The 11,238-nt window shown below is 30.4% G+C and overlaps 1 long non-coding RNA gene across 3 annotated transcripts in view; it reads left to right on the top strand.

The window, feature by feature from the left end:
• Positions 1 to 663: 663 nt before the first annotated feature.
• Positions 664 to 11,238, top strand: part of LOC136084092 (uncharacterized) — a 29,110-nt gene continuing 18,535 nt past the window's right edge. For 2 of the 3 annotated variants that reach the window (XR_010640325.1, XR_010640326.1), the window contains exon 1: positions 664 to 1,167. This is a non-coding gene — a long non-coding RNA (uncharacterized LOC136084092). Of the gene's footprint in view, positions 1,168 to 4,445; positions 6,105 to 11,238 lie in introns of those variants that run through there. The other variant, XR_010640327.1, reaches the window with a different exon arrangement.

Below are 11,238 nucleotides of genomic sequence, written 5' to 3'. Positions count from 1 at the left end.
GATGATGCTTTAGTGATGATGCTTTAGTTTTATCTACCAGTTTTACGGTACTCGTAACACGTCATAAAATTATACTGTTGTACTGTTTTATGTTTATTATTAATAAGATATGATGGAATTTCAAGTGGAAAAAATACTTTTTTTTACTAAGTACAGTAACAGGCGGAAGCCGGCGGCCAGAGCCACAAAAGTTGCCTGGCCTACCGGGAAATTTCCCGGTGTCGCGGTAGACTAGTCCAACCCTGTATACAAAGGATTCCTTTTGCAGTAATAACTTAATCTATATCCACCTCCTTTATGAATAGATTAGTTATAATTTCAAAAACTACTTTTTATTAAAATTTAAAAAAAGTTAGTTTAATCTATAAACTAAACAATAATTTATAGAGAGATATACTTTATATATATCGCAAAATTTAAAAATTCTTTTAACAAATCTTCACAAAAAAAGTCAATTTATGTGAGCTGTGCAAATATTTTAAAGTTACACAAAAAGTCAAGGTAGCTTTTATCTAATGTAACTTTTCTTTCTTAAATCATGCTGAGCATTTTCTGAAGATGTTTTGTGGATACCAATATTTGAGGGTTGAGCTTATGACAAAAAAATCGTAAGCTTTGTATTAAGCAACAGTGCAAGTTTTTTAAATACAAAATTGGCACGTTTAGAACTTAAGCCAGATTTACGCCAAACTTACGCTTAAAAATGTTTTGTGAATTGGCACTCTGTTTTTAAAAACTCGCTCTGTTACAATTTGATTTTTCAAGTGTATACTTCTTTGAACGCTTCCTCCTTGTGAAAGTTTCCATTTTGAGATAAGAATAATGTTTTTTTTTGTTACTTTTTTGGTTATTCCATTGATTTTGTTGCGAAGATTGTATTCTTTATTGTGCTGTTGTTTGATCTCGGCTATGAACACCATTAATGTTAATTTGATCATTTTTACCAATTTGTTTTTATTGTTTTTGTCAAACACGTTGTTATTGACGGTATTCCTTGATTCGCCATGTCTGGGGCCTCATTAACAATAACTTCAATCATTTTTGTTTGATTGCACACAATTTGATAACTTTTTGATTTAAGGGCTATAACAGTAGATTACCTGTTGTGAAATATTTTTATTTGCTTACTTATTGGTATTATCTTATTAACACGAATTCTATGAGAAGGTAAGAAGTATTTTTTTATCTGTGCACTTTATCCGTGATTTTTTATCTATATTACCTATATATTATTTATTTTATCTGTATATATGTTTTATTTATAAACTAAAGGCATGTTATTGTTTTTATGGCGCTTATAGTTTTGCTCATTAAAAACTTTGCATAGGAATATAAGCGATTTTTTTGCCCACCAAACTGGTATCACTTTTTTTTTCCCACCAAACTGGTGACAACTATCTTTTATACTAGAACATATAAATAGAAGAATTTCTATTTATTTTCATCATTTTACACATTTTACAATGTTATCTATAAATTTAAACAAATATATATAATTACAAGCTGACTGGGGCAAGTAGAAGTCAAAATGACTTATCATCAAGCCCCTTTGTGAAATATAAAAAAAATACAATTAAATTTTACATCTTCCAATATTACATAAAAGAGTGAAATTAATAATTTTAAAAAAAAAAAAAAAAAAATTTGGTTAGAAATTTTAGAAAGTTAAAAAAGAACTTAAAGTTAAAAAAAGAACTTAATGTTAAAAAAAGAAGAAATTTAAAATAAAGTTAAAATATAAAATAACAAATAAAAATTTACAAATCTGTAAATATTCGTATACATATTAAAGACAATAAACAAAAAAAAAAAAAATTTAATTCGCTTCATATGCATATACATATTCAATACAATATTAAAATTAAATAAAGTGCATAAAAAATTAAAAATACAAAATTATTTCGATTTTTTTAAAAAAAAATGAGAGAATGTAAGTAATGTTTAAATTTAGTAAGTGTTTTTTTATTATTCTTTTAAATGTAGCAATAGAATGTGTACCACTTGCACCTGGCAAAACGCACCACTTTGGTTTAAATGAAGCAAATTTTGAGTAACTTATTTGTATTTCTGGATTGTTTTCTTTGTATAATAAATATATTTCCTTTAAATTACACAAAAGCAGTTTTTTTTTGTTTATGGACGTTCTTTTGAATACTAAACATAATCTTTTTTTCCAGGCATGGTTCTACATAAAAATTTAAAAGAATCTTCTATTTCTTTGTGTAAGACTTTACCTTTATACAACGGAGAGATAGCTAACATTCCCTTTTTATTGAAATTTTGTCTAGCCAATTTTGCTTGGCATTCTGTAGTTGCAAAGTTATTTTGTACTTTTAACATTGACCAACTTTGGGGTGCCAGTGTTAGAAGTTGAACAATAGTCCTTTTGTTAGAACATAGAATTTTTTCTTTTATCAAGCTCATAATTTCATCAAAGTTTTCAGCCTTCTTTTTCATGTTATTTGTTTTGTAACACAGTTTTGAGGGAACATTGAATTGACTTTCAATTTTTCTAGTAAGGTTACTTACCATTTCGTTAATGCGCGCAACTTTTCGCTTTTCTTCTGAGAGCATATGTTTTGATGACTTTTTGATGAGATTTTAGAGGAGATATATTAAAATTTCCGAGTTCTTCATTGATCTCCTGTTTTTTTGATTTGAATGATGATATTAGAAAATCCTTATCTTGTTCACCCTGACTTTGGTTCCCTTCTTTAAGATCTGCTTTTCTGGCAATCTTTTGCTTACAAGGTTTGCAAAATTTCTTCCCAGGAGCAATATTTAAACTACTTCTCATTACGCGACTCATTTATCGTAACTACTCTAAGATTTTCTAAAATTAATTGAATTATATAAAGCTTATCTGCACAATTGTTTAAAACAATGTTCAAAACATTGTTTATGTTTTGGAAAATACAAATTAAAAAAGTATATATATTAAAATATTTAAATTCCACTTTTACTTACTTGTGTTTTTCTTTGTATGTTTATTGAATGGGTCACAGTATGATTTCTGCCATATAGGATACATTTTCAAATATTTTGTAGTATGTCTTATATCATTACCTAATATTTTTAAGTTTGATAGTTCAATGTTACAGTGTAATGATATAGTTATTTTTTCTTTATTGCTTAAAGTTTCAATAACATCTTGTTGGCCTTTACATGCATCTGATGTCATTAAGACAATAGAATACATCTTATAATAAATTACTTAGTATGAATGTATTTCCTAAAAAAAAGAGAATTCTTCTTTTCTACTTAATTTTTAGTAAAAAAAAAATAATTTTTTAATATAGAAATAATTTAAACCTTTTCAGAATCCCTCTGTTGTATAATTTATTACACTAATTGATATTGTTAATTTTCTTTATAGATATATTTATATATATACAATCTATATATATCAAACTGTTATTTGTTAAAATTTGAATAAAATTTTACCAATAAATGCTGTTCTATAACTGAACCTTTTATAAACTAGTTATTACAAACTTTTACAAAATATTTGGTACTTTAGTTCTTTTGATTTAAAATATTGAACAGAATGTTTTCTTACAAACTTTTATTAAGTTTTTACTATTTCATGTTATATATTAGTCTAACAAATTATTGTAAGTTCTTTTGTTTTAAATTGTTAACTTAGTCTTCTTTTTGGTTTTAAAAATGTCATTAATGATGAAGTTTGAATCTTAAGTTGATTTATTTTGATTCGAATAAAACCTATCAAGTACTGCTTTATAATTCTATCGTTTGAAAAAATTTAAGAGTTTTTTTGTCCTGTTTTTTTCAATTTTCTTCTTCGATTTTATTACTCATTTTAATTTTTATTACTCATTTTTCATTGTACAATTTTATCTAAGATTTTATTTCAATGTGAGATTTTATAAATCATCTTTTACACAAATTTATAATAGAAATATAAAAAAATTTGTAAAAAAAGTTAAAATTTTAAAAACTACATGTTTTTATCTTGTAAGTAACCTCTCTTTGGCGTGAAAGTTAGTTTAAGTTAAATGCATTCTGAAAAAATAAAAAGTCTTAGATAGGAAGCAATTTTCTATAGAATTTTTTGAGTATATACTGAGGCATTTTTAAGCCAAAATAACGCTTCAATTGAACTTTTAGCCTTAAAGTTCATGTTGATCAATATTTATGTCAGTTTTCAAAATTTTATGACTTAGCGCGGTTTGGTGAAGAAAAGAAAATCTCTATATTTTTATATATATATATATATATATATATATATATATAAATATATATTTATTTATTTATTTATTGAGAGAGAAAGAGTTGTTTATATCATAAAAATAAATATTTTATATCTATAGAATAACTTATAATATATTGTCAAAATTTTAAAAACAAATCACATCAATATTACACTTAATCAGTTTCTATATAAAAACAAAACAGTTTTTTTCAGTTGTTAAAATCAAATAACTAAGCTATCATATAATTAAGCCTTCCTTAAATATAACAAAATTGTTTTTTTGTTTTTTAAGGAGTCTATAAACTAAATTTAATATTTTACAGAATTCTATTTGCAAGTTTTTTAAAGTAATTTGTTGAAAATTTGATATAACTTTGAAAATAAAGTTCCCTAAGCTTCAATCGTTTTTCCAGTTAGATTTTTTGTGCCTAGTAAGATTATAAGCAGCTGAAAATATTAACAGCAAAAAAAAAAAAAATTTGACGGGGATGTTTTGAGATATTAGGCCCCAAAGTTGGTTTATAGAAACTAGTTATTTTATTAACTTTTATTCATGTTCCTTTTATATTTCTGCCTTTTAAGTACATTTACTGAATTCAGTATGAAAAAAACATTATATATGCATATTTTTGCCATTTTTATTTCTTATTTTATTAAAAAATTTTTTTTTTCAGAATGTTATGAAAACCGGGTCATTTTGGGAAACCAGGTCAATATTAAAATTGCAGTATCTTGTCAACCGCTCAACATTTTTAGCTGAAATTTTATGTGTTAACTTTTCCTTTTATGATGAAACAGCCAAAGAAGTTTTTAAAAAATTTAAAGTTCCATGGTTCAAAATTTACTAAATTTTGGGTGATTTGATGCGGAATTACCCCTTTGTATTAAAATTGTAAATACTAAATTTGTAGGGTAATTATATTTACTATTTTGTATAAAATGTAGGGCACAATTTAGTAGTCAGACATTGGCAACCTGAGGGGCAAACAACCACTGCTAATTTTGTAAATAAAAAAAAAATAAACTGTGGTTTTCCCCCTTAAGTAAGTCTATGGCAGTGTTGTTTCCGTTAGTAGATATATTTCTGTTTCAATTTCAATTCCGTTATTGGCGATGTATTTCAATGTATTTCCGTTTGAATTTCAATTTCAATTAGGCAAGTATTTCAGTTTCAATTTTGTTTTACAAGTATTTCTGTTTTATATCAGTTATTGAATTTTTTGTATTAATTTTATGTGGAATAAAGAAACAAATCTCAAAGTTAATGCAACAGATTGAAAACTGAAAAGATTTTAAAATTGTAAATGTGTTTCTCAAATCCTCATTGCTTATCTAATAATCAATCAAGATAAAAATATACAAAAGACTGAAAACGACTGAAACTACATGCATCAAACAAAAATACTATATAATATAGTGCTATGGTACATGTAATGTCACTACTGTGCTACGAGAAGAGTATAATGGGCAATTGTTGGCAACGATAACAATTCCTTATGACACCAAACAAAATTTAAGTATTACAGTAAGATTTCAAATGAACTTTCGCATTCGTTAAATTTCTACCGGAAAAAATACGACCGCATACAGTTCCACCTTCTGTAACAACTTTGCATTTGGAAATGTTAGAAACAATATCTTGCTTAAAACAGGAATCTGCAGTATGGGATACAGCAGATTCCTGTTTTCGACCAGCTGCATATATTCTCTGACTTGATGCCATATTATAATTTATTAATTATAATGTTATTAATAATTATTGTTATTAGTTGGTTTTCTGCTCGAAATTTGGAGACCATCTAATTTTTTTTGTAGAATATATTTGCTTCTGATCGAATTCAAACCAATATAAATCATTTGTGGTTATTATAGAATTAAACGTTTACTTGAGGTACGAATAAAAACTTAAAAAATTACACAATGATTATACGCATTAGGGTGTGTCAATTAGACAACTAAAACCCTATATTTCCAGCAACAAAAAAATTATATGAAAAAAATATTAGGATTTCATAAATGAAATGGAGTAATACTTTTAAAAATAAAATAAATTAAGTAGTAGCTACATTTTTTTGGGTTTTTATGTATTCTGTTTGCGAATATTTTGAAAATCATTAAAGCAATGACGTATTTCGTTTTTCTGTTTAAAAATTATACTTTGAGTGGAAGAAATTTATTTCGGACCTATTAGGAGATATTTTTCAAAACTTTACGCTTTGCCTGATATAAATAAATTTAAAATAAAATTACTTTGATTATTGAAAAATTAAGTTTTAATAAAACAAATGGCACCAAAAATCACAAGAAATTTATCAGCTACTCACTTAAGTAGATATGTTGGAAAAGGAAAACTTCTTTTACCATCTGAGCTCCCTACTGCAAGGGATATTTTACGCTGTGGAATATTTTTGAGAGAGACCAGTGACCTTAACAAAAGAAACTATACCTTTGATAAACTAGTTAATGATATGACTCTAGCTTTATCTGCTCAATGGAAAAAAGCTAATTGCAAGTTTTTACATCCAGTAATTATTAAAGAATGTAGTATTAAAGCTAAACTAAAGTATCTGTGGGAAACTGCAGTTAAAGTTAGCCTAGGAAATGCAAAAAAATCAATAAAGGATACTCTTATTCCAAAAATGGACAAACTCTTCGATATTTTGTCCTGTAAATGTTTAATAATGTTTTGTTCAGAGTATGGTTGTGACCAAGACTGTAAAAAGCAGGCACATATTAAATGTACATGTGTACGTGAAAGTAAAATTCCTGTTATAGAACTCAGCTTTATCAAGTCACAGAGAGACAAAGTTGGAAGTTTTGCACATTACTACATTGGTGGAGTTGACACTCTAGAATCAACAAAAATAAAACAAGTTATAAAGAGAAAAGTATCAGCTGCAATTAGAAAAGAGAGATAAAAGAATTAAAAAAGAAGAAAAAGTCAACCAAATGATCAGTGCCGTCTTAACGCATAGGCTAGGTAGGCTGCAGCCTAGGGCCCCCGATTTTTAGGGGCCCCCAAAATGTGTCTGGATTTTTTTTCAAATTTATATAAATAAAAAATTATATTTCTAAATTTTCTGAAGAAATCATAGTTTGGGGGCCCCTCGGGAATAATTTTTTTCTTGATAAGATTTTTTTTAATTATTTTTAGAAAAGTATCAGTTTTTCAGTTTGGGGGCCCCCTAGGAAATTTTTTTTTTCTTGATAAGCAAAAATGCATGCATGCGTCCGAAAATAAACATAAATTTTCCGATAAGAATTGTTAAATACAAGCACTTAAAATATCCCATTAGATTGAATTTGAAATTGCTGTGATCAACTTAAAACATCTGTTTTGAAAAAAAGTCATTTAACATGTCTAATCGGACTTATCAAAGTGGTGCTGCAAAGAGGAAAAAAGCTGCTAAAGCAAAAGAAGACATTTCAAAATATCTTCCTTTGACATCATTTCTTTTGGTACAAAAGTCAAAGCCTGTTGTGTCCGAAGATGTATTTCTTTGTCCAACTTCAAATTTCGTAAGCATTGATAGTGCTTTGTTGCCAAATGAAACTCTAGAAATTCAACAGGAACTGGAACCAGAACAGGAGCCAGAACCAGAGCAGGAGCCAGAACCAGAGCAAGAGTCAGAACCAGCACAGGTGCCAGAACCAGTACAGGAGCCAGAACCAGCACAGGAGCCAGAATCAAATCAAATTAAAACTTATCCAAACGCAACAACAAAAACTACTCAAGAAACTGACCCAGCATTGTGGCATCAGTTATCCCAAGAAGCTCAATCATTTTGGATTTCTAATGGCCCGTCCATGTGCCAGAACAATGTTGGGAGCTTCAAAAATTCGGAAAGGTTGAGTTGCGGACAAAAAAGGTACTTATCAAAATCTTACTTTAGACGTGAACTACACAATGGCGAATTTGTCAATTGTGAATGGCTATTATACTCACCTTCAACAGGTTCTGTTTTTTGCTTTGCTTGTACCTTATTCTCCAGCAAACACTCTAATTTTTCCACAACTGGATTTGATGACTGGAAAAATGCCTTAAAATGTATATCTGGACACGAGAATGGTTCTGAACATCACAAAAATATGCTTACTTACTCCAGTCGGCAGAGAGAAAGTGGCCAGCTTGACTCTGTATTATTAAAACAGTTACATAACGAACAATTGTACTGGCAAAATGTGCTGAAAAGAATTGTTGCAGTTGTAAAGTTCTTGTCATCAAGAGGATTGCCATTTCGTGGAAACAATGAAACCATTGGTTCAGAGCAAAATGGTAATTATTTAGGAACTCTTGAGTTACTTAGCCAGTTTGACCCATTCCTACATAAACACATGAAAAAACATGGAAATTCTGGAAAAGGTAATACTTCATACCTCTCCGCCAATATCTGTGAGGAGTTTATATGCCTAATGGGAAATAAAGTTTTGAGCGAAATAATTTCTGAATTAAAAAAAGCAAAATACTACTCAATCAGCGTTGACTCAACTCCAGACTTGTCACATGTAGATCAATTAACTTTTACAGTTCGATATGTTAAAGACTTGGCACCAGTTGAGCGTTTTTTGAAATTTGTTCCCATTCACGGGCATGGAGCTGAACATTTTTTTTTTTTTTTTTTTTTTAAACATCTTCGCTTCCAACAAGGCTGCAAGCAGCCACTAATTAAAGTTGGAAGTTACTGTAAGAGAAAAGATGAAGATTGTAGAGCAAGATAACGATTGACAGACGATTTAAAAGATTGCAAATTATACGAATCAGGAAAGCAAGATGAAGGAAGCGAATTCCAAAGAACTGATGTTCGAGGAAAAAAACTAGAAGAATAAGCGTTTTTGGAGCACTTAGGAACAGTCACAGAAAAAGGATGACACTTAATTGAATGACGAGTAACACGAGAATGAATTTTAGTAGATGGCACAAGAGACGCTAGCTCTATAGAGCAGTGCCCATTATAGTATTTGTAGAAAAGAGAAAGAGAAGCAACATTACGACGATGTGATAATGGTTGAAGGTTGGCTGCAAGAGCAGGTCCAACTATGTTTACAATGCGTTTTTACACCTTGTCTAAAAGAGAAAGGGCATCATTAGAAGATCCGCCCCAGATATGGCAACAGTATTCCATACAAGGCCGGATTTGAGATTTATAGAGATAGAGAATAGAATCCAGAGTAAGAAAGTGGCGAGCTCGATAAAGAGATGCAACCTTAGCAGATGCTAATTTTGCAACTGATTTGATATATGGTTTCCAAGAAAGATTGGAAGTAAGAGTTAATTCTAGAAGATGAAGAGTAGGTGACTCATCGAGTACATCACCGTTCATAAATATAGGAAGATCTAAATTATTGCGATAACGATTGGCTGAAAAAAATTGAGTTTTATCTGAATTAAAGTTCACCAGCCACTGTGAGCCCCATGCTGTAGCAGAAGTGAGGTCCTTTTCAAGTTCAAATGCCCCCTCCAAGCAATCAGAGGGTGTTGGTTTCTTATCACGACAAGAATAAATGGTAGTATCATCAGCAAACAATGCCACCTTAGATGTGAGAATATCTGGAAGATCGTTAATGTAAATTAAAAAGAGTATAGGGCCAAGGATAGAACCTTGAGGAACCCCTGAAGATACAGAATAAGAAGAAGAGTGTTGTCCATCGAGGACAACTTTTATGCTACGGTTGAAAAGGAAGGATTCAATGATCTTAAAGATGTTGCCGGATACACCATAAGAAGAAAGCTTATGGAGAAGACCAGCATGCCAAACTTTATCAAACGCTTTTGAAATGTCAAGAGCAATGGCCTTAACCTCTCCACCTTCATCTAATGCACGATAAAACCTGTCAGTTATTACTGTTAGCAAATCAGCTGTAGAACGAGAAGATCGAAATCCATATTGATGGTCAGAAAGTAAGTTATTAGATTCAAGATGAGAAATTAAGTGTTTGTTAATTAAAGATTCAAAAACCTTGCTTATGATAGGAAGAAGACTTATGGGACGGTAGTTAGACGAATCAGATCGCTCTCCAGAATTTTTGAAGATAGGGATAACAGATGCGGCTTTCCAGCAGGCTGGAAAACAAGACTCTGATAAGCACTTGTTGAATAGTTTTGAGAGTATAGACGACAGCTCCGGAGAACACTTCTGCAAGACAATAACAGGTATGTTGTCTGGGCCACAAGCTGTAGAAGAGTCTAGGCAGGAAATCACTTTAGATACAGATGCTGGAGTGATATGAATGTCAAACAATGGATCAACCTGTTTGTTGGCAATATCAGGTAGAACGCAATTAGTGGAATCAAGAGATGATATTGATGAAAAGTTTTTAGCAAACAGTTCGGCTTTGTCTTTAGGTGAGGTGACAAAGTCTGAACCATACAAGAGAGGTGGAATTATAGATTTGCCCTTATTATTGATATTATTAAAGATTCTCCAGAAGTTAAGATACGAGATTTCATGACCTGAGTATAGCGGGTTTTGGCGTTAGACAAAACCTTTTTACAGTTGTTTCTAGCAGTAATAAACAGACGTCTGTTTTCTGGAGAATTGTTTTGCTGATAAATATGGAAGTAACGGTTTCGATTGGCAATCGCAGCAGCACAGTGTGAAGAAAACCATGGAGGAGAGTGAGGCTTGACCTGGAATCGTCGAGAGGGAATAAAAGATTCCATGCCAGCCTGAATCCACGAAGTTATGTAAGAAGCACATTTGTCGACAGGAAGTTGTAAGATTTCTACCCAAGGGCCATCACGAAGAAAGTCACGGAAAGAATCCCAGTCAGCTTTACTGTAGTTGAAAGAGGTTCGGTAATAGGGGGATTCAGGTGATGAAGAAGAATGAGATATTAGTTTTAGAGAGATCAAACTGTGATCAGAAGAACCTAAGGGTGAATGCGGAGAAACTGAGCACTGACTAGGATCAGAAACAAGACATAAGTCGAGTAGAGAAGGTAAATGATTAGGGTTGTCAGGAAAGCGAGTTGGAAAGTTGACTATTTGAGTTAGGGATTGAGAAAGGCAAAAGTTGTGGGCTTTA

Source organism: Hydra vulgaris, chromosome 08 (genome assembly GCF_038396675.1).
Source record: "Hydra vulgaris chromosome 08, alternate assembly HydraT2T_AEP".
NCBI classification, from domain to species: domain Eukaryota; kingdom Metazoa; phylum Cnidaria; class Hydrozoa; order Anthoathecata; family Hydridae; genus Hydra; species Hydra vulgaris.
Note: the sequence above shows the minus strand (reverse complement) of the source record. Positions and strands in the feature narration are given on the sequence as shown.